This window comes from Anser anser (genome assembly GCF_964211835.1).
Source record: "Anser anser genome assembly, chromosome: W".
Lineage (NCBI taxonomy): Eukaryota > Metazoa > Chordata > Aves > Anseriformes > Anatidae > Anser > Anser anser.
The window spans coordinates 1,291,556-1,307,824 of record NC_139731.1 but is presented as its reverse complement, the minus strand read 5'-3'; the positions used below and the strand labels follow the sequence as shown (position 1 = coordinate 1,307,824).

The window sequence follows — 16,269 nt, the reverse complement described above, 5'->3', positions numbered from 1 at the left end:
CTTCCCGTACGGCTAATTCCCTCAGGTACTGAATCCCCTTCTCCATGGTGGTCCACTTGCCTGGTAGACATACAAGTTCTTCCTTGAAGGGATACCTTTCCTTCACAGCTGACAGGAGACGCCTCCAGAGGCTGTGAGATCGTGCTCCATCTCCAATTGCTTTGTCAATACATGCGTCCCTAGCAAGGGATCCCAGCCGCCTGTCTTCCCTGCCCTCTAATTCCACACAATTGGCTCCGGTGTCCCAGCACCGGAGCAGCCAGGTGACAAGCTGCTCACCTATACAGCGACCAAAATCTTTTCGCACATCTCGTAGCTCACGCTGGTATAGGGTTCGGGTAGTTACTGTTGATTTTTCGACATCCTCATCCTCATCTTCATCCTCCTGCACCTCTGATGGCCCAGCCTCGTCTTCTCTATGCCCAGACCTAGCAGAAGACTGTCTGTGTTCTAAACGACCTGAGTCTCTATAACATTTTTTCATCTTGTCTACAGGGGCAACTTGCACTGCTACAGCTCGTTTCTCTGACCCAGCCACAGGAGTGGGAGCGGCTGCAGGAGCTGGAGCTGCTGCAGGGGCTGGAGCGGCTGCAGGAGCTGGAACTGGGACAGCTGCAGGAGCTGGAACTGGAACGGCTGCAGGAGCTGGAGCGGCTGCAGGAGCTGGAACTGGAACGGCTGCAGGAGCTGGAACTGGGACGGCTGCAGGAGCTGGAGCGGCTGCAGGAGCTGGAGCTGGAGCAGCTGCAGGAGCTGGAACTGGAACGGCTGCAGGAGCTGGAGCGGCTGCAGGAGCTGGAACTGGAACGGCTGCAGGAGCTGGAACTGGGACGGCTGCAGGGTCTGTCACTAGGGTGATAGTAGCATCAATTGCAGCTCGATAGGCACAAGCCAGACCCCAGCACGCTACAGTGATTTGTGTCACTTTGGAACTGCCAGAGTCATGACACCTTTTTTTCAAGCATTCTGCCAGCTTTTTAGGATTTTGCAGTTGTTCAGGGGTGAATGTCCAAAACACTGGAGGTGACCACTGCTCTAGAAACCTGCCCATATCCTCCCACACTCCCTGCCACTCGCAACTATCCCGCCTCAAGACAGATTTCCGGATGAGATTCCTAAGTAGTTGTTTAACCTTAAACAAAACCTGAAGCGCATTCAGGAGACATAACAACAAGAACATGCTGGTCTGAGTATCCCAAGGATATTCAACATCTTGGAGAACCACCGTAACTAGCTTGGGGGATAAGAGGGTGGTGAAGGAGAAAGGGAGAGTGAACAGGTAGGAAAAAATATCTTCCCCTGTCCCCTCCACAGATTGGCTCCCTGATGGAAAAAGGCAATAGGTGTAATTGCTAATAGTTTCCGAGATATGGTTTCCAAAGTATAGAGTCGACGACAGTGCTGAGTACAAATACCAGGTTAGAGTCATGACCAGAAATCTCATCATTTCATAAGCCATTGTTACACCGCACAGTACCATAACAATCTTAAACCAGGGCCCGGAAAGGATAAACAGTGCAACAGGGAGCACATACAGAAAGTAACGTGCTATAAAACTCAATTTGGAAAACAGGCACAGCAGACTGGAGATTAAGGCAATCAACATCGTGACTAGCAACTATTAAGCAGGTCCAATACTTATACCAATTTTAGTTTAACACACTCAGGTCAAATCTGTCGATATCTCAACCCTTCGTGCTCCACGTTGGGCGCCAAAAGGACCGTTGTGGTTTAACCCGGCTGGCAGCTAAATACCACACAGCCGTTCGCTCACCCTCCTCCCCCCCTCTCTGGGATGGGGGAGAGAAACGGGAAAGTGAAGCCGGTGAGTTGAGATAAAGACAGTTTATTAAGACAGGAATATAATAATAACAATAGTAATAATAATAATAGTGATAATGATAATAGTATTAATAATAATAATGTGTATGAAACAAGTGATGCACAATGCAATTGCTCACCACCCGTTGACCGATGCCCAGCCTATCCCCGAGCAGCCGGCCCCCCCACCCCGGCCAGCCACCCCTATATATTGTTTAGCATGACGTCAGATGGTATGGAATACCCCTTTGGCCAGTTTGGGTCAGCTGTCCTGGGTCTGTCCCCTCCCAGCTCCTGCTGCACCCCTAGCCTGCCCGCTGGCAGGACAGAGCGAGAAGCTGAAAAGTCCTTGGCCTGGTGTAAGCACTGCTCTGCAACAATTAAAACATCAGCATGTTATCAGCGCTCTTCTCATCCTAATCCAAAACATAGCACCCTACCAGCTACCAGGAGGAAAATTAACTCTGTCCTAACTGGAACCAGGACAGCCCTCTAGTCACGAGAGAAAAAGGAAAAAAAAAAGAAAAAGGAGAAATTAACAGCTGGTCAAATCAAATTGTACATATATAGTACAGTAACAAGCGTCGAGTAGTTTGTGAACGTGTAGTACTCAGCCAATGAGGAAACAGGGAAGGAATCAAGCGTCGGGTAATAGGGAATATAAGGTTATGATATACTTTTACTGCACACTCCTCCTTTCAGGACGCCCGCCATTGCAATTGCGAATAAAAATGCTACTTCATGAGATGTTCGCCTTAGCTTGTGTTATTGGCTACTGATTGTTTCTCACACAGAGTGCATGCTCCTTGTGACCCTTGTGTGGGCTCGTCCAGTTAATTCCAGGGGGAAGTGACTCCACTTCCTGAATGCCCTGGCATCTGCCTTCTAACTTGACTGCTGTGTGTGTGGTTAGCAAAACTTGAAATGACCCCTTCCACTTTTCTTGTAGTGGTTCAGAAGTCCAGGATTTGACGTATACCCAATCTCCAGGCTGGAATGGATGCCCTGGGGAATCAAGACCTAAAGATTTATTCAAAACTACATATTTATTCAATTCTTGCAAAACTCTCCCAAGAGCAATTAGCCAATTTCTCATATCATTTTCTCCTTGCACTCGCATTTATCCTGTCAATCCAGGTGTTTGGTGTGGTTGTCCATACCTCAGCTCATGCGGACTGAAATGTTGTCTACCTTGAGGTTCGACTCTAATTCTCAAAAAAGCTAAAGGTAAAACCTGTGTCCAGTTCACTGAGGTTTCTTGACACAGCTTGCCTAACTGAGTCTTGAGAGTATGATTCATTTTTTCTACTTTGCCACTAGACTGGGGCCTGTAGGGAGTATGCAGATCGCAACCAATACCTAGTAGTCTGCTTATCTCGGTAATTGCCTTGGCTATAAAATGTGGACTTCTATCTGATGACATTCCCAAAGCTATTCCAAATCTCAGAATTATTTCTTTTAACAAAGCTTTTACTACTTCTCTTGCCTTATTGGTACACCACAGAAAAGTCTCAGGCCAACCTGTATGTGTCCACGAGGACTAACAAATACTTTAGCTCTCTTTTTGTTAGCAATTCAGTAAAGTCTATTTGTCAATACTCTCCAGGTGCCTACCCCTCAATAGTTTTTTTCCAAATTGTATTCTATTCTGTTTCTGGATTATTCCTACAACATATTTCACACCTCTCTGTGACTGGCCTAATAGTATCTACCATGTTCCTGCTGATAACTGACTTCTGTGAGTGCTTGGGGCTTGGGGGAGAATTGCTGGAAAGCTGTGCAGAGGAAAGAAATCTGGGGTTGTTGGTCGACGCTTGCCTGAACATGAGCTGGCAGTGTGCTCAGGTGGCCGAGAAGGCCAACAGCATCCTGGCTTGTATCAGGAATTGTGTAGCCATCAGGACCAGGGAGGTGATCTTCCCCTTGTACTAAGCTCTGGTGAGACCGCACCTCAAATATTGTGTTCACTTTTGGGCCCCTCACTACAAGAAAGACATTGAGTTCCTGGAGCGTGTCCAGAGAACGGCTACGAAGCTGGTGAAAGGTCTGGACCACAAGTCTTATGAGGAGTGCCTGAAGGAACTAGGGTTGTTTAGTCTGGGGAAGAGGAGGCTCAGGGGAGACCTTATTGCTCTCTACAACTAACTGAAAGGAAATTGTGGGGAGCTGGGGGTCGACCTCTTCTCACAGATAACCAGAGATAGGACTGGAGGGAACGGCCTCAAGTTGAGCCAGGGGAGGTTTAGGCTGGATATTAGGAAGAACTTCTTTACTGAAAGGGTTGTTAGGCATTGGAATGGTCTGCCCAGGGAAGTGGTTGAGTCACCATCCCTGGAGGTCTTTAAGAGACGTTTAGATGTAGAGCTTAGTGATATGGTTTAGTGGAGGACTTGTTAGTGTTAGGTCAGAGGTTGGACTCGGTGATCTTGGAGGTCTCTTCCAACCTAGATGATTCTGTGATTCTCAATAAACTTCTGATTCCCACAAATAATTTTCATAATCTCTACTTCCCCTGTTCAATAGAGCTCTTTCATCCACCTATTGCAACCTCAACAAGCAAACCCTTCAAAAACTGGGTCACATTCATTCATTTGGTGAAACATACAATAAGAGTGAGTCTCAGCCCACCATCCTACTTGGAGGTGTCACCAAAGTCTAATCAGACTACCCACTGCATTAAAACCTCCTCAGTAAAGAGTAAAAGACGGGTCATTGTCATTGGTGACTCACTGCTGAAGGGAGTGGAAGGCCCGATATGCAGACCAGGCCTGCTACACGGGGAGGTCTGCTGCCTCCCAGGGTCCCAACTTAAAGATGTAAGGAAGAAACTTCCTTCACTAGTACGGCCCTCGGATTATTATCCTCTTTTGTTGTTTCAGGTAGGCAGTGATGAAATAGGAAGAACTCCTCTAAGGGCTATGAAGAAGGACTTCAGAGCCTTGGGGAGACTGGTCAAGGGTTTGGGAGCACAAGTCGTGTTCTCCTCTATCCCTCCAGTTATAGGAAATAATGTGGGACTGGACACGATGAGCCAGCAGATTAATATTTAGTTCTGAGCTTGGTATCACCGGCAGGTGTTTGGGTTTTTTGACCTTGGCTCAATTTACATGAGACCAGGCCTGCTGACAACAGACAGGAATAGCTTATTCCACCGGCAGAAAAGGGTTTTAGGATGGGAGTTGGCAGGGTTCGTTGACAGAGCTTTAAACTAGGTATGAAGGGGGGTGGTGGTGGAACCGGGGTCACTAGAAAGGAGCCTGAATGTAACATGCCAGTTCTTGTGGGTGAGGAATGTGCTAGCAAGACCTCGCAGTCTTGTGTCTTGTGAAGGATGAGGATGACATAACATTTTGCAGGAAGGACACAAGGGTTGGTGAGAGGTTGGTAACTATGGAAACACCTGAGTATGGTCAAGAGGGTATTAGGGCTTCTCCCTCCCAAAAGGTGGCCCAGCTGCGGTGCATTTACACTAATGCACACAGTATGGGTAACAAACAGGAGGAGCTGGAGGCCACCATGCTAGTAGGGAACTATGATGTAGTTGCCATCACAGAAACCTGGTGGGACGATTCCCATGACTGGAGTGTGGCTGTTGATGGTTACAAGCTGTTCAGAAGGGATAGGCAAGGAAGGAGGGGAGGAGGAATTGCCCTCTATGTTAGGAAGTGGATAGATAGTGAAGAGCTGTGCCTGAGAAACAGCCATGACCAGGTTGAGAGCTTGTGGGTGAAAATCAAGGATCAGTCCAGTAAAGGACATCTAGTGGTTGGGGTCTGCTACAGGCCACCTGATTGGGGGAATCTGTTGATGAGGCCTTCTTGCTTCAGCTGCAAGAACCGTCGCGCTTACAAGCTCTTGTCCTGATGGGGGATTTCAACCACCCGGATATCTGCTGGGGTAGCGGCATGGCGGGTTGCAGACAATCCAGGAGATTCCTGGAGTCTGTTGAGGATAACTTCCTCGTCCAGGTAATAGATGGACCGACCCAAGGTGAAGCCTTACTAGACCTGGTGCTCACCAATGTGGAAGAGAGCATTAGAGAGGTTAAGACTGGAAGCTGCCTGGGCTGTAGCGACCATGCCCTGGTGGAGTTTGTGATCTTGAGGAATATGGGTCTGGCAAAAAGCAGAGTCAGGACCCTGAACTTCAGGAGAGCAAACTTCCGGTTGCTCAAGGAATTATTTGCTGGGATCCCCTGGGAATCCGGTCATTCACACCAGCACACCATCCACTCATTCACACCAGTGGACATACACAACTCTTATTCTGACAGTAACACAGAAAAAGCAACACAAAAATTACATCTGCAAATCCACCCAATAACCCGATGGTGATCAATCCCATTAGAATGTACCTAATCCAGAGGACTTGAACCCCAAGGGACTCGAACCCCTCCTCCTTTTGGCGAGACTTGAACTCACCAAATGCTGGTGGCCTTGACCATGCCCTGCATAGGACATCTCCTTATGTCTTTATGGGACTTTAAACCAACCTTAACAACCCAAAATTCAGTTAGCCAAGCTGGGGACTCTAACCGCTTTTTCAAACCAAATGCGGACTTGAACCCCTGCCTAGGCCCTAAACCCAACCCTGCATAGCTTTTGCTGCTGTGTCTTATGGGCAGGTAACCAAATTTTCCAAAAGAATGCCTTTATACTTATAAAACAGTAGTCTTTGCTCAGGGGCTCTTTCTTCGGTCTGGGGATTGAGGTCCTCTCTGAGAATCTCTCGGCACCAGCTGAGATTCCACAATCCCAGGAACCGTCAAGGCTCAAGAGCTAAATCCCACCTGGGTCGCCAAATTGATACCGTAAAAATTGGTCAAAGAAACTCTCTGAGACTCAATTTGGAGTCTTAGATAGCAGGCATTCCTTAATTGCTGTGCTGGACGCACATGGGATCGCTCCATCTAGTGTGCATGCCGAATTGTTCAAGCTACAGGGGTTATATCCAATCAAAACATACATATTCATTAGATTTCTGAGAAAAAATTAATTAACATATCCACACTATTTCCTGGAACTCATTAAAGTAAGTATGCACATTTGTTTCTACTGGTGGTCTTTCAGGTTCTTCTGATGTTCATCCATAGCCTGATAGTCAATTTAGGCATGCATACTAAGCTGAGTCATTTACACATCCGAGGACATGTGCATACCATGAGTTCCTCACCTAATCTTTTCAGACACATCCTCCAGGCCTGGGTCATCATTTACACGTACAAAGTTTCTAAACTTCCTTCTATCTAACTAAACATAGTAAAGGTTTGACCGATCTGTTCATAAAACATTTCAGATTTCACAGAATTCTTTCACAGCTTTAGTCATTGTGAATACTTTCAGAGAATGGCTGAGGTTGGAAGGGACCTCTGAATATCATCTAGTCCAACCCCCCTGCCGAGCAAGATCACCTAGAGCACATTGCGCAGGATGGAATCCAGGAGGGTTTTGAATATCTCCAAAGAAGGAGACTCCACAGCCTCTCTGGGCAACCTGTTCCAGTGCTCTTTCACAGTAAAGAAGTGCCCTCTCATATTCAGCCAGAACTTCCTGTGATTCAGTTTGTGCCCGTTGCCTCTTGTCCTGTCACTGGGCACAACTGAAAAGAGACTGCCTCCACCCTCTTGACACCATCTCCTCAGATATTTATACACATTGATGAGGTCTCCCCTCAGTCTTCTCTTTTCCAGGCTAAACAGGCCCAGTTCTCTCAGCCTGTCCTTGCACGACAGGTGGTCCAGTCCTCTAATCATCTTAGAAGCCCTCTTCTGGACTCGCTCCAGTAGTTCCATGTCCCTCCTGTACTGGGGAGCCCAGAACTGGACACAGTACTCCAGGTGTGGCCTCACCAGGGCTGAATAGAGGGACAGGATCACCTCCCTGGACCTGCTGGCAACACTCTTCCGAATGCACCCCAGGATATTCTTGGCCACAAGGGCGCATTGCTGACTCATGGTCAGCCTGCTGTCCACCAGGACTCCCAGGTCCCTCTCTGCAGAGCTGCTCTCCAGCAGGTCAGCCCCCAGCCTGTACTGGTGCTTGGGGTTATTCCTCCCTAGGTGCAGGACCCTGCACTTGCCCTTGTTGAACTTCATGAGGTTCCTCTCTGCCCCAACCCTCCAGCCTGTACACATCCCTCTGAATGGCAGCACAGCCCTCTGGGGTATCAGCCACTTCCTCCTAGTTTTGTGTTATCAGCAAACTTGCTGAGGGTGCGCTCCGTTCCCTCATCCAGGTCATTGATGAATAAGTTGAACAAAACTGGACCCAGTACTAACTGCACCCCTGGGGGACACCGCTAGCTACAGGCCTCCAACTAGACTCCGCACCACTAAGCACAACCCTCTGAGCTCTGCCTTCTAGACAGTTCTCAGTCCACCTCACTGTCCACTCATCTATCCCACACTTCCTGAGCTTGTCTATGAGGATGTTATGGGTGACAGTATTGAAAGCCTTGCTGAAGTAGACAACATCCGCTGCTCTCCCCTCATCTACCCAGCCAGTCATCCCATCATGGTTAATGGTTTCCTGTTGGTGAATCCGTGCTGACTACTCCTGATCACCTCCTTATCCTCCACTTTCTTGGAGATGACCTTCAGGATGAGCTGTTCAATCACCTTTTCAGGGATGGAGGTGAGGCTGACTGGCCTATATATTTCATCATGATACTGATATACATATATTTGGAATGATATTTGTAGCAAAATCAATGAAGTGTACATGGGATATATGGGGTCAAGAATTTTTTAAAGTAATGTTTGTTTGGTTAGAAAAGGAGAATCATCCACCACCTTTTAAATTAATTTTGTTGGAAACATATACAGGGATTAGATGATTGAAACACGCTCTTTTTGCGACAGGAGATGTGAAGATCCTTTTGATCCCAATTTTTGTCCATGCAAAGCTACTTAAGGTCATGTATTGAGGTCTCTTAATTCCAGCCTGCATCACAGATGATGTAGTGATGTCATCACAACATTATGGATAGATGCAATCTGTCATGTCCTTTGTTTTTGCTGATTCTGCAACTACTTGTCTTGTTTTTCTCAGTCATCCTCCTTATTTTGGGACAGTGGGACCTTCCACTGTCTCCTTATCTGCTTGACATACTCCCCACTGCTATGCCTGCACTATCACTTTCGAATATGCAAGGTCAGTGGAATTTTCCACTGCAAAAACACAACTTTAATTCTCACAGTTCCCCCCCCTCCTTCTTTTCTTACTCCTATTTTTGGCTTTGCACCTTTTCACATCACTCAGCATTTCCAACATTAGGGTGCAATATGTCTCTAAATCCCCAGGAAGTGTCATCTTGGGCCACCTCATGTAAGATTTTGGTTTCCTCCCAAATATTTTTGAGATCAGTCTCAATTTTCCCCGTTTGGTCTACATACATACAGTAACTTGCATTAATTATAGAGCACAACCCTCCTTGCAAGACCAGTAATAAATCCAGTACCATTAGATTCTGGAATACTATCTTTTACAGACTTGCTACCTCCTCTTGCAGTGCCCAGATCACATCTAGAGTGTTATTTTCTAATTCGTCAACTATGGCTGAGATATTCACAATAGCTTTTTCTAATTCACTCACCCCTAACCAAGGGATAAACCACCTTGCCAAACTGTGAAATGCCGTTCCTCTCTCCACTAGAGGATTAATTTAAGTCCTCTTAATTCTGCGTAGGTGGGTCCCAAGGAGGCCTATGCTTTACATATCCTCAGTAATGGTTATGTTCGGAATTACTGCCCCCAGGGTGCAAGCACCCTTCCATCCTGGGGGCAACACTTCCCTGTCTCTATTACCACATAGCCAATACCACCCTTTGCCATTTGGGACTGGCCATCCAGTTACAGGATGATTCCCATGTTGTGTCTGGTGTGCATTATATATATATTAGCACTCCCATAATTACCATATTTGGTACAGTGTAGATAATTCCCTGCCTCAGAGGTAATATTTCCACACCCAGGGTCAATATTATTGCCTTCTGAATTTGCATTTGAATTTGAATATGAAGAATGATATACATACTAATATAAAAAACAGAATGCCCTGGGAAACACTCTAATTCTATGTAATTCAACTCTTTTCCCCAATTACACATGGTATTCATTATTTTTTTTCCAAAGGAGAAGTTAAAGGTTAGTTTATAACTATGATTCACACCTCCTTCTAATTTTTAATTTTAAAGGTTCTTTTATAGTCTCTCAGGCCTCAGGGTCAACTGATGCTTTCACCCAGTTGTAATGAGTCCACCCTTTCTCAGCTGTTCTTACTGTCGCCTCAGTAGTCAGGAATACTTGGAACGGTCCGTCCCACTCAGGTTTTAGCTTCAATTCCTTCCATGTTCGTATCAGAACCCAATCTCCTGCTCGGAATGGATGGATCGGGACTTCCAAGGGTGGGGTCTGAGCTAACAATCCACGGGTCCTGAGAGATGACAAAGAGGACGACAGCCCGCGTATATAGTTCTTAAGAAAAGCATCTTTTGTCTCAAATTGAGGTAATTCATTCCCTTTGCCCAGGTACAGCAATAATATTTCATATGGTGAAACTCTCACATCTTCTCTTGGCGCCAGTTGAATTCAGAGAAGTGCCAAAGGTAAGCACTTTGTTCAGGGGAGCCGAGTTTCCAGAACTTAGTCAGTTGCTTCTTTACTGTCTGATCCCCTCCACCCTTCCAGAAGAGGAAGGATGCCAAGGAGTGTGAAATTCCCATTTAATTCCTAGAGTCCACATTAGCCCTTGCAATATTTGTGACATGAAGTGATTTCCTTGATCAGAGTCAATATTTTCAACGATTCAGTTCCTGGGAATTATCTGTTCTAGAATTACCTTAGCTACCAAGCTCGCAGTAGCAGATACTGAAGGGAAAGCTTCCACTCACCCTGACAAGTGATCGACCAAGACTAATAAGTATTTAAATCTACCTACTCTAGGGAGTTCTGTAAAATCTACCTGTATGCTTTGGAAGGCTCCTGGTTCTCAACCCCACTCTGGGCTGATTGTGGATGATTATCCTACTTATCTTTTGACATGCTACACAACTCCTGCATACTTTTTTAGCCAGAGTATATATATTCCTACATATACACATTTCCATAGCACAGTGTCGCACATTGCTTGAACTCCCCAATGACCCTCTTGATGTAAAACAGTTAATATTTGCCTCATTAGGGCTTTATTCATCGTTTCTCTTCCATCAGGGAGTATCCATTTTCCTTCAGACGCCGTGGCTCCTAATTCTTTAAAAACCTCTTTCTCTTTTTCACTAAATATCTGCTTTTCTGGTGGGGAGGGTACTTGTAGTGGGTTTACGTGGCAAGGTTTTGGTAGCGGGGGGGACCATAGGGGTGGCTTCTGCGAGAAGAATCTAGAAGCTGCCCCATGTTTGATAAGGGTCCCGCTGCTGGCCAGAGCCGGGCTAATCAGCAATATTGCTTGTGCCTCTGTGAGAGCATTTTTAAGAAAGGGAAAAAAAATGCTGGAGAACACCAGCTGGGAGAGAGAGAGGAGTGAGCAACAGCCTTGGAGGCGCCAAGGTCAGTGAAAAAGGAGGGGGTGGAGGTGCTCCAGGTGCCAGAGCAAAAGCTCCCCTGCAGCCTGCTGTGAGGAAGGTTGGAACGTAGTACTCCAAGTGAGGCCGCACAAGGGCTGAGTAGAGGGGCACAATCACCTCCCTCAACCTGCTGGCCCCTCCTCTTTTGATGCAGCTGAGGATGCAGTTGGCCTTCTGGGCTGCAAGCACGCACTGCTGGCTCATGTCAAGCTTTTAGTCCACCAGAACCCTCAAGTCCTTCTTGCAGGGCTGCTCTCAATGAGTTCTTCTCCCAGTCTGTACTCATGTCCAGGATTGCCCCGACCCAGGTGCAGCACCTTGCACTTGGACTTTTTGAACCTCATTATGTTCCCGTTGGCCCACTTCTCAAGACTGTCCAGGTCCCTTTGGATGGTATCCTTTCCTTCTCTTGTATCAACTGCACCACTCAGATTGGTGCCATCTGAAAATTTGATGAGGGTACACTATACCCTATTGTCTATGTCACTGGTATTAAATCATACCATTCCCAAGATAGACCCCTGAGGTACACCACTCATCACCAGCCTCCACCTGGACATAGAGCCCTTGACCACCAGTCTCTAGGTGCGACCTTCAGGCTAACTCCTTATCCACTGAATGGTCCACCCATCAAATCCATCTCTCTCCAATTTGGAGACAAGGATGTCAGGTGTCAAAGGCCTTACAGAATTCCAGGTAGATAACTTCAGTCGGTCTTCCCTTGTCAGCTGGTGCAGTCACTCCATTATAGAAGGTCACCAGATTGGTCAGGCATGGTTTGCCCTTGGTGAAGCCATGCTGGCTGTCTCGGATCACCTCCTTGTCTTGCATGTGCCTTGATGTTGCTTCCAGGAGGATCTGTTCCATGATCTTCCCAGGCAAAGAGGTGAGGCTCACAGGTCTGTAGTTCCCTGGGTCCTCCTTTCTGCCCTTTTTAAAAATGGGAGTAATGTTTCCCTTTTTCCATTCACCAGGGACAGATGACCATGTGAGAGTGTGGCGCTTCTTGTAGTTGAAGCAAGAAGGCCTCATCCACAGGCTCCCCTTGATTGGGTAGCCTGTAGTAGACCCCAACCACAAGGTGTCCTTTATTGGTGTGGTCCTTAACTCTCACCCACAAGCTCTCAGTCTGTCCATGGCTGTTTCTCAGAGGCAACTCTTCCCAATCAATACCTTCCCTAATGTAGAGGGCAACACCCCCTCCCTTCCTTCCCTGTCTATCCCTTCTGAAGAGTTTGTAGCCCTCTATTCCAATGTTCCAGTTATGTGATCCATCCCATCATGTTTCCATGATAGCAATCAGGTCATATTTGTCTAATTGCACCATGGTTTCCAGTTCCTCTTACTTGTTTCCCATGCTGCGTGCTTTGGTGTAGAGGCACTTCAGCTGGGCAATCGGTCATATCAAGTTTCCAGAACCCTTCCTAATTGCATTGGGACAGTTCACAAGTATTTTCCTGTTGTTACTTAGAGTGATAGTGTTCTCAGGTATGATTTCTTCACTCAGAGGTACATCCCCTTCCCCCACCACATCTAGTTTAAAGCCCTGCTAATAAGGCCAGCCAGCTTATCGCCCAGAACAATCTTGCCCCACCTGGTCAGCTCTGCCCCATCTGGTGTCAGCATGTCCGGTCCTTCAAAAGTGCATCCAAGGTCATAGAACCCAAAACCTTGCGTATGGCACCAGCCTCACAGCCAATCATTCACTCGGCCTGTTCATCTCCTTCTTCCTGAGTCCCAGTCACCAACTGGGAAGACTGGAGACAACACTACTTGTGCTCCCAATCCCTTCAACATCTTTCCAAGGGACATAAAAGAGAAGGCTCAGGGGTGACCTTATCACACTCTACAGGTACCTTAAAGGAGGCTGTAGAGAGGTGGGGATTGGTCTATTCTCCCACGTGCCTGGTGACAGGACTAGAGGGAATGGGCTAAAGTTGCGCCAGGGGAGGTTTAGGCTGGATATTAGGAAGAACTTCTTTACCGAAAGGGTTGTTAGGCATTGGAATGGGCTGCCCAGGGAAGTGGTTGAGTCACCATCCCTGGAGGTCTTTAAGAGACGTTTAGATGTAGAGCTTAGTGATATGGTTTAGTGGAGGACTTGTTAGTGTTAGGTCATAGGTTGGACTCGGTGATCTTGGAGGTCTCTTCCAACCTAGATGATGCTGTGATTCTGTGATTCTGTGATAAAAATCCTTTCTGATATTTTGGAGTTTCCTTGTTTCAGCATCCTTTGATCCTACTTGAAAAAGGAGGAAGGGGTGGTAGTGTTTGGGACCCACCAGACTTGGTAGCCTCTTAGTAATATCACAAATACAGGCCCCAGGCAGGCAACAAACCTCTCTGGAGAGATTGTCTGGATGGCAAGTGGGGGCCTCAATGCCTCTCAGAGAGGAGTCTCCAATGACTAACACCCTTCATGCCTTCTTTGTGGAACTGGTTCTGATACAGGTGGGAGACTGAGCCAACTTTGCGTGGCTGGCCTTTCTGAGGTCTTTACTAATATTCTCAGAGTCCCCTCTCTCCTGTCCTAGAACATTATATCTATTGTGCAGGGGCACTTCGGGGGCAAGGGAGAGATTCCTCCTCAGGCTCTGATCAGAGACAAGGGTCCGCTCTCCCTTGTCCAGTGAGTCTTTCTAATGTGCTTGTTCAGGGCTGCAAGCTTGTTTACCTATCCCTTGCCTGGACTTAAGGCAGGGCTGTTGCTCGGACCATGTCAGCATATAATACCATTTGTCAATCTCCTCCTCAGATTCCCGAATGCTACCCTGTCTGGTGAGCTCCTCTCGCAACAGAGCCACCTGTTTGAAAAGCTCATCCAGCTGGGCACACTTGCACCCATGACACCCACCTCTGCCTTCAGGACCTAGGGGGGACTTCCAGACTGGAGTTCCCTGGAACTGAGGGTGTGGGCCGCTCTTTCGATACTTGGGAGGCCTGTCTGGATGTAGGCACCTGCCTGGGGAGGTTGTGGCCCCCCCATCTGGGTTTCAGCCTCAGACTGGCAGGTGGACACCATTTCTGTTGCAGGAGAAGGCCCTTCATCTACTGATCCCAGAACACAAAAAAGACTGACCCTGCACCCTTCCTGCATGGACTGCTGGCCACGCTCCTGGTTGCTGCACTCCTGGTTGCTCAAGCTCACTACAGGCTGCCTTTGTATGACAGAGGGGGGTTGCTCCTTGAAGGGATGAAAGACACGGACTCCTGATGGCTCTTGAACAGGAGACCTTTATTGCCCTTTTTCACTACTACATATACTTTCCCCCGTAGCCCCACACGCTGTCCACGTGCCTGAATCTGTCATACAACTGGTTAGAGAGCCTCAGACACGCCTCGAGCCAGCCAGCAATTGGCCACTGCCCAAAGCTCATCTTTAACACTGTAGCCAATTTACTTTATCTCAACCTTGCTCAAGTTTTTGTTTCTACCGCTTGTTTCCTCATTATCTCTAATTCAGGGATGTGTGAAACAGCGCGAAGCCACCTGCAAATTCCTTTCCCACAATTCCCCCTTTTTTTATTTTCAACCAACTAAACGCTTTCTATAGATTTTTCTATCAATCACCACAGACATTGCAATAAGCACGGTACAATAAGCAACAGGGTAAGAATCACATGCAGAATTACGATTGTAAAGTAGCATGCCTACTAGAATCTACATCAGTCAACAAGCCACTAAGCGCTAGGGATGTTGCTTCGCAGCGATGCTGCTTCTCACTCGCACAGCACAATCACACAATCACGCAAAGAGGCCTCTTGCATTTCTCATTCATGCCACAAGAAAACATCACTTAAAATAATTTGTCCGCGGCTTCAGGAGGTCCTTGTCTACTCCCGTGGTGAGCGGCTGAGAGTGGAGACCCTTCTGAGGAAAATGCTCGGGGTGCACCTTGGGGGCGTCTGTTCCACAGTCGATCCCACAGCCGAGCAGAGTGGCTCCTGGCGCAAGGAAGGATGCTATTATAGTTTTGTATAATTACACCAAAGAGATGCATTGCAATAAGGAGCAAGAGTGGCATTGACCATTTGTTTCATGATTGGATTTTTTGCCTGAGCAATTGAACCTTACACATGCTGTTGCTGTTTCACATCCCAGGATATCTAATTCCTGTGGCTCTAGGGGCGCTTGCCATAAGTAGACAGTCCAGTCTTTGTTATCTGCCGGGTTCCCCACCAGACATATCGTAAATGGGTCATTAGCACTAGCCAGGGACAGGCACAGTGCTTCTTGTCCTGTCATGTTGGCGAGGGTGACCCAGATGTTGCGGCGTGGTTGGATGGAGACCCAGGGCTGGCAATAACCGATGACAGCGGCGATTGTGAGGAGGAGGTCGACCATGGCGTTACCCCCTTGCTGGTACCCATCTTGGTCCATGACTTGTGGAGACACAAGCATACCCTCGACCCCAAGTTATTAGAGGCTGGGGTCCCTCCCAAAGACCTGTATTTAAATTTTTTACTATTACTAAGGCTTGCTCTGCTTGTGGCACCCGTGACAGTGCAGAATTCATATTTTTGTAATGTTTTATTATGGGCGGTACCTCTTCGTGAGGAAAGGGTAATGATAGGTGATTCATTACGTGAAGTGCCTTTCCCAACCTGTTCTGTGGTGTTTCCTGGGTGTCTCCCCCTTTTTGTTTATTTGGCAGTGTTTTCAAGGTGCGATGTGTGCGCTCAACAATGGTTTGACCCATGGGGGAATGAGGAATGCCTTTGATGTGTCGGATATCCCAAGTTTGAAAAAAGGTTTGAAGGGAATGACTAGTATAGGCGGGGCCACTGTCAGTTTTTATTTCCTTTGGGATGCCTAGCGCTGCGAAAACGACACGGAAGTGAGCCTGGACGTGGCGGCTAGTTTCACCCACCGCAGCTGTCGCCCAA

At 47.4% G+C, this 16,269-nt stretch overlaps 1 protein-coding gene across 1 annotated transcript in view; it reads right to left on the bottom strand.

The window, feature by feature from the left end:
• The window catches only part of LOC310888609 (uncharacterized protein), a gene marked incomplete at both ends in the record, with an annotated part of 380,131 nt that overhangs the window by 277,869 nt on the left and 85,993 nt on the right, over positions 1-16,269 (bottom strand). The window lies entirely within an intron of this gene.